General features: G+C 37.3%; 1 non-coding gene across 1 annotated transcript; it reads right to left on the bottom strand.

Moving 5' to 3' along the window:
- Nucleotides 1-6,650: 6,650 nt before the first annotated feature.
- Nucleotides 6,651-6,757, bottom strand: LOC141669808 (small nucleolar RNA R71). Its single transcript, XR_012554066.1, has one exon. It is a non-coding gene; the product is annotated as a small nucleolar RNA R71 (small nucleolar RNA).
- Nucleotides 6,758-8,090: the final 1,333 nt, after the last annotated feature.

Below are 8,090 nucleotides of genomic sequence, written 5' to 3'. Positions count from 1 at the left end.
TGAATTTGATTCCAATTTTTATTTGAATAAATTCAAAATAAAATCAGAATAATTTTGCCAAAAGTATTTTACCAAAATAATTTATTGAATTAAATTATTTTATTTATGAGTTATCTATAAGCCTAAAAAGATACTTGTAGAGAACTCTGTAAGTTTACACTTATAGAGAACTCTACAATGACTTATCGATAAGTCATAATAATGTTTATCGAAAAGTCACTCGAGAAATCAGTAAATTGACTTATCGAGAACTCACTCGAGAAGTCTTAAAATGACTTGTCGATAAGTCAGTTAGACTTATCGAGAACTCGGTTCTCTATATACTTTTAATTATTTTGATTCTGCCTTGTGTTTATTTTACATACTAAGGATGTAAATTTACAGCTAGACAGTTTTCTTGGTATTTAGTTTTCCTAGAATTTTGAAAAATTCCAAGATAAATTTTTGTTTTTGAAAAATAAAGATGCAGAGATTTCGGAAATATTTATAATTCATATTTCACTTAATTTCCAATTAAATCAAATTAATTTTGATTTACTAGAAATTAATCTGCTGCAACACATTAGCTGAGTTCTTGTCTTAGGATGAAGAATTAAGCATTCCAATTTCACCTACAAATCTAGTGAAAGTTATTTCATCCAAAGGTTTAGTAAATATATCAGCTAATTGTTTTTCTGTTGGAATAAAAATGAGCTCAATAGTACCATTTGTAGCATGTTCTCTAATAAAATGGTACCTTACATCAATGTGCTTTGTTCTAGAATGATTAACTGGATTAACCACTATAGATATAGCACTAGTATTGTCACACATAATTGGAATTTTGTGTAACACTATGCCATAGTCCATTAGCTGATTTTAAATCCAAAGCACTTGAGCACAACAACTTCCTACAGCTATGTATTCAACCTCTACTGTAGAAGTTGACACAGATTGTTGTTTCTTGCTATACCAGGATACAAGTCTTTGTCCAATAAACTGACAGTTTCCACTAATGCTCTTTCTCTCAACCCTGCATCCAGCAAAATCTGCATCTGTGTAGCCAATATATTCAAAATCAGTTCCCTTAGGATGCATCTGAAAATCCTCTTTACAGCCATTAAATGTGATTCTTTTGGATTGGCTTGAAATCTTGCACACAAATATGTAGCAAATATGATGTCTGGTCTATTTGCAATTAAGTAAAGCAAAGATCCAATCATCCCTCTATAGCTTGAAATATCTACACTTTTGCCCTTTCTATCTTCATCCAAATTTGTTGTTGTAGACATAGATGTAAATGCAGGTGAACAATCAACCATACCAAACTTTTTCAATAAATCTTTGACATACTTAGTTTGGCTGATAAAGATTCCATCACTTCTTTGACTTACTTAAAGTCCAAGAAAGTAACTTAATTCCCCCATCATACTCATTTCATATTCACTCTACATAAGCCTGGAGAATCTTTGGCAAAGCTTTTCATTTATAGAACCAAAAATGATATCATCCACATAAATTTGAACTAGGATAATATCATCACCATGTTTCTTGTAGAAGAGAATTTTGTTTATAGTCCCTCTAATAAAACCATGTTTAAGTAGGAATTCTGATAATGTATCATACCAAACTCTAGGTGCCTGCTTTAGTCCATATAGAGCCTTGAGTAACTTGTACACAAACTCTGGAAATTCTAGATCTTCAAAGCCAGATGGCTATTGCACATAAACCTCTTCTTCTAGCTCACCATTTAGGAAGGCACTCTTGACATCCATTTGATACACTTTAAAATTTGATTGTGCAGCAAATGCTAGTAAAATCCTTATTACTTCAAGTCTTGCAACTGGAGCAAAAGTTTCATCATAATCAATTCCTTCTTCCTGTGAGTAGCCTTTTGCAACCAACCTTGCCTTATTTTTGGTAACTATACCATTTTCATCCATTTTGTTCCTGAACACCCATTTTGTTACAATTATACCATTTTCAACTCTTCCTGCATGGCAGATACCAATCAGGATCCATTAGAGCTTCTTCAGTTTTCTTAGGCTATACTTGAGACCAAAAGCATGCATGTAGGCATTCATTAGTAGTTGCACTTCTAGTTCTCAGACCAGCAGTAGGATCACCAATAACTGCTTCTCTAGTATGACTTCTATCCCACTTCCTTGTGTGAGTTTGTTGAGTTGTACCTTCATTATTTTCTTCATCATTGGTCTGACTTGTAGATCCTTCTTCTATTTCTCCCCCTGATTTTATGCTATCAAATTCAGGTGTTTGAGATGATCTTCCATTCCCATGATTTTCCTGTTCAGTAGTCTCCTCATTCATCATCTGTTGTGTAGTAGCTTCATCTTCCTCATCAGAATCACTGTTAATGTTGAGGTTTTTAAATATAAGGGCTTTAGCTTCATTATCATCAAGATATTCCAAGCCTGGACACTTTTCATCATCAAAATTCACATATGTGCTTTCCATAATCTTTTTTTGATCAATTACATAGACCTTGTAGGCGATTCTCTACGATGAATATCCCAGAAAAATTGCTTCAAAAACCTTTGAGTCAAATTTTCCCACATATTTAGAGTTGTCTTTTAAAATGTAGCACTTGCTTCCAAACACATGAAGATGCTTTACAGTAGGCTTTTTCTTAGACAGGATTGAGTAAGGTGATTTTCCATGAGCCTTGTTAATGAGCTATCTGTTTTGAGTATAGCATGCAGTGTTAACAGCTTCCTCCCAGAAACTTGTTGGCATCTTGCAGCATTGTTCTAGCAGCTTCAACTAATGTTCTGTACTTTCTTTCAATGACTCCATTTTGTTGAGGTGTTCCAGCAGCTGAGAATTCTTGAACAATGCCTTTGCTTTTGCAGAATTCACTCAATGTTACATTCCCGAATTCTGTTCCATTATCACTTCTCAATCTCTTTACACAATTATGATCTTCATCCTATTTTTCTATCTTTTTGATGTGCTCAATTATGATGTGCAGAGTCTCATCTTTAGAGTGCATGAACTTTACCCAAGTGTATCTTGAGAAATCATCCACCATCACAAGTGCATATTTATTTCTTAAAATTTATTAGACATTTACTGGCCCAAACAAGTCCATGTGAATAAGTTGCAATGGTGCACTTATAGAATTCACAGTTTTTGACTTGTGACTTGATCTTCTCATTTTTCCTTTCTGACAGGCTTCACAAACTTCAACTTGAGCAAACTCCAGATTAGGCATGTCTCTTAGTAACTCTTTTTTATCAAGGTGTTAATTACCTTGAAATTCAAGTGTGACAACTTTTTATGCCAAAGCTTGCTTTGTTCTTCTGATGCCTTGGTGTAGAAGCAACAAGTTTCATTCTTATTTGCTGAGTCCCAGTATGCAACAAATAAGCTTCCTTTTATTGCTCCTTTTAGAGGAACTTCACCAGTTTTCTTGCTAATAAAAGTGCATTCTTCTTTGTTGAATAAAACTTCAATATCTTTGTCTGCAAATTGGCTAACACTAAGAAGATTCACTTCAAGACCAGCTACCGGTGCTATATCATCAATGACAATATTTTCAGAAAAAACCTTTCCATATCCCATTGTGAATCCTTTGTTGTTGTCTCCAAAGGTCACCAAAGGACCAGCCTTCTCCTCAAACTGTGATAGCAGAGCCTTATCACCTGTCATATGTCTGGAACATCCACTGTTTATGATCTATATGACCTTCTTCATTTTGCCCTGCACATAATGAGTTTTAAGTGTGCTTAGCAACCCAAGCAGTGTTGGGCACTTTCTTCTTGTTAACTGCAGACTTTCATGGTTAAGATTCGACAAAAAAGAATTCCAATAAGACACAGACCCAGACACCCGCGTGGTTGTTTCAGATAAAATAGAATTTATTGGCTGTTGTGTATTTTCCCTATCTGTTGTAGACCCAATTTTTGTTTCTTTAAGGTCTACTCTCATCTTGTAACAACTTTTCATTACTTTCAAGTTGCAAGGGATGCAATCAAACTTGTCACAGAAAGAGTAGGGATCATTTGCATCTGCTTCATTGTATTTGCAGGCTCCTTCAACTGGCTTGCTAACAGCCTTTTTATAAAGGTGAGTTAGGTGATTCACAAAGCCACATTTCTTACATTTCTTTCTTGGAAAATCTGCAACATAAGCAAAATTATTGCTTTTATTTATCCCAATTTTCCCATTTTTATTTTTCTTCTTCTTTCTTGCATCTTCAGTTTTGGTTTCTTTGACAGGTGTCTTGGAACCTTGGTTGTCCATGAGCTTCTCTTCAGCTTTAGAAGATTGAGTTGCTTCTGCATTTTTCTTCTCATTGTCTTCATCAGCAATTTCTTGTTTGATAATCAACTCTTCTTCACTGAAGTTAACTTCACATGCCTTGAACATAGGTGAACCAACCTTTTTAGCATTGATGGAACATTTTCATTTTCTATTGCTTTTTCTTTGTCACCTATATTTTTCTTCTTGCTATTCAAGGCATCATAATAAAGACCAATAGCAATATTTGCACATGACTTATTTTTTTTCATGGTATTTGATAAGTGGCATTTTATACCACTTAGAACGTCTTAAAATGGCTTAAATTGGTGTCTTGAAATCAAGTATTTTGTGTATTTGATGCGTTTTTCTAGTGTTTATGCATTTCAGGGTATTAGTTGCATTTCGGGGGAGGAATCATCAAGAATAAGCTTTGGCATGTGTTCACCATTACGAGAGGAAAGGAATGGGCAGATTATAGCGAAGGAACGGAGCAAAACTGGATTTTTTCCAGTAGAGGCCTGCGCGCCCGCGCAGCAATGCTGAGCGGCCGCGCAGCAACCTGCGCGCCCGCGCAGCTATGCTGAGCGGCCGCGCAGGGTCGGGGAAAAAGATAAATTATTTTAGACTTCTACTTCTGTTTGGCTTCCAACTTCTATGTAATCTGAGTTTTATGGGACTATTATATAGGTAGATTTGAGACGTTTTCACAGAGAGTATTAAGAGGATTAAGAATAAGAAGATTGTGTTTTACGCAAGAAGCGAAGGAGATAAGGAAGAAGACCGATTTAGCACACCGCAACGAAGAGGGAGCATATATTCTTGTGATTCTTGTTTCGTTGTAACGTTGGATGCTAGTTTTCTTGCTTTGACTTATTTACTCTTGTGACGTACTCTGTTTTAATATAATTAGTTTAGTTATTATTTTCTTGTGTTTGTTTGTCATGATTTCATATGAACCCATGATGGCGATAAGTTCTATTATGGGCTAATCGTGATCATGGGGTTGCAACGGATTTATTATGGAATTCTTTAGTTAATTGTTTAATACTTTAGTGTGTGATGATTGCATGATATCTAGTATTGGTTGTGCGTATTCGTCTTATGTGCGTCGCGAACATATAAGATAGGGTGTTAATCTCTTGTGAAGCGACGGTGGATCTTGAGATTTAGAACTTGCCATGCTAGCATAGGTTCATGTACGTTGTGCATGATTAGTGGGTAACTCTAACAGTTTTATTTGCCCTATGTAATCAAAAAGGAATAACTTGTGCTTAAATCGTTGTGTTGTCAATTTCTGTAGACATATAGGAACTCAACATAATTGATGACTATTCAACTTCTATCTTAATTGTGGATGCTTGGTAGAATGGTATTAGTACATTGAAAGTTGGCTTTTATCAGTTTTGTGTTATTCGATTAATATCATCACTGTCACATGCTAAAGGTAATAACAATGGCTATAGAAGGAAGTAATAATGAAGTTGTGATCTCATGAGTGTTTTATTATTGATAAATTGAAGTGTTAGTTAAGTGGTTAATTAAGTAGTTAATTATAGTTAATATTTAATCAATAATTTTAAGTGTTATTATCTTAACATTGAGAAGTAATCATACATTGGTGAGTGAGTTTAATTAGACAATAATTTAGTCTGAGTCTCTGAGGGAACGAACTAGAAAGTATTCTATATTACTTGCGAACGCGTATACTTGCGTGAATATTAGCGCGTGTTTTCGCCCTAACAAGTTTTTGGCACCGCTGCCGGGGACTCGGCGTATTTGTTTAGTTTATGTACTTACCATCATTGGTCATTAGGACTCAGTGATTAGGACGTAGTAGTTACTTATTTTTTCTGGTTGTGTTTCAGGTACTTTAGCAAGCGTTTATGCAAACTCCTTCTCGTGCTCGCAAGAGGACTTTAGATACAGCTGAGGAGACAGACGAAGTTCTTGATATTCCGGAGAAGTTAGATTTTGAGGATTCGGATTCAGGAACTGAGCAGAAAGAACCAGTAAACATGGGAGATCGTATTGTTCAAGCTGATCCAGCTCTTATGGATTTTTCTCGGCCTAAAATTGATGACATTCAGTCAAGCATCCTTCATCCGGCTATTCAAGCTAACACCTTTGAAATCAAGCCGGGCACTATTCAAATGGTGCAGAATTCTGTTTCTTTTGGAGGAGCGGCAACTGAAGACCCCAACATGCACATAAGGAATTTTGTCGAGATCTGCAGCACTTTTAAGTATAATGGCGTGACTGATGAGGCTATCAAGTTGAGGCTTTTCCCATTCTCACTAAGGGACAAGGCTAAAGACTGGTTACATTCTGAACCAGCTGGGTCCATCATTACGTGGCAAGATCTTGCGCAAAAGTTTCTGGTGAAGTTTTATCCGATGGCAAAGACTGCTGCTATGAGGAGTGCTCTTACTCAGTTTGCGCAGCAACCTACAGAATCTATGTGCGAGGCTTGGGAACGCTACAAGGAAATGTTGAGAAAATGTCCAAATCATGGAATGCCGGATTGGATGGTGATCACTGGTTTCTATAATGGTTTGGGGGCCCAATCTCGGCCCATGCTCGATGCAGCAGCTGGAGGAGCCTTATGGGCTAAAAGCTATACTGAGGCGTATAATCTTATAGAGACGATGGCTGCAAATGAGCATCAAAACCCAACTCAGAGGATGACGTTAGGCAAGGTAGCAGGTATTCTGGAAGTTGATGCAGCCACCGCTATTGCAGCCCAGCTCCAAGTGCTATCAATGAAGGTTGATTCTTTGGCTACGTATGGAGTTAATCAAATAGCTATGGTTTGTGAGCTTTGTGCAGGTTCTCATGCTACGGATCAGTGTTCTCTTGTCAACGAATCTGTTCAGTATGTGAATAATTATCAGCGACAATAGTAGCCTGTGCCAGCGACCTATCATCCTAATAACAGAAATCATCCAAATTTCAGCTGGGGGAATAATCAGAATGCTATTCAGCCACCATATCAGCAAGGAGTGAGTAAACAGTTTAACCCACCTGGATTCCAGCAACCACAGCAGTATGCTACAAGGCAATCATATCCTCAACAGGGAAGTACAGCTGCACCCACTAGTGCTGATTTTGAGGAACTTAAGTTATTGTGCAAGAGTCAGGCGGTTTCTATCAAGACCTTGGAAAATCAAATTGGTCAATTAGCCAATGCAGTGCTCAATCGTCAACCTGGCACTCTTCCCAGTGACACGGAAGTACCAGGCAGGAAGGAAGCTAAAGAGCAAGTCAAGGCTATTACCTTAAGGTCTGGAAAAGTAGCTGATGCTGAAAAGGCAAAAGAAGTAGAAGCTGAAATTAGAGGTGAAGAATCTAAGCAAAAGGAGAAAGCGGCGGAACCAAGGAAGACTACTGTTGAACACACTCTGCCTGAGGCTAATACAGGGGAGAAACAACTCTATCATCCACCACCTTTTCCTAAGAGATTGCAGCAACAAAAGCTGGATAGACAGTTCGGGAAGTTTCTGGAGGTGTTCAAGAAACTTCACATCAATATACCTTTCGCTGAGGCTCTGGAACAAATGCCTAGTTATGCGAAGTTTATGAAGACTATTCTTTCAAGGAAGGTGAAACTGGATGACCTTGAAACCGTTGCTCTCACGGAAGAATGCAGCGCTGTTCTGCAACAAAAGTTACCACCAAAACTGAAAGATCCAGGAAGCTTCACCATTCCTTGCACAATTGGCAATCTGACGTTTGACAAGTGCCTTTGTGATTTGGGAGCAAGCATTAATCTGATGCCATTGTCGATCTTTAAAAAACTGGATCTGCCTGATCCAAAACCCACGTACATGTCACTACAATTGGCTGACCGT

The sequence above is a fragment of the Apium graveolens genome, chromosome 6 (genome assembly GCF_009905375.1).
Source record: "Apium graveolens cultivar Ventura chromosome 6, ASM990537v1, whole genome shotgun sequence".
NCBI lineage: Eukaryota > Viridiplantae > Streptophyta > Magnoliopsida > Apiales > Apiaceae > Apium > Apium graveolens.
This window is presented reverse-complemented; position numbering and strand designations above follow the sequence as displayed.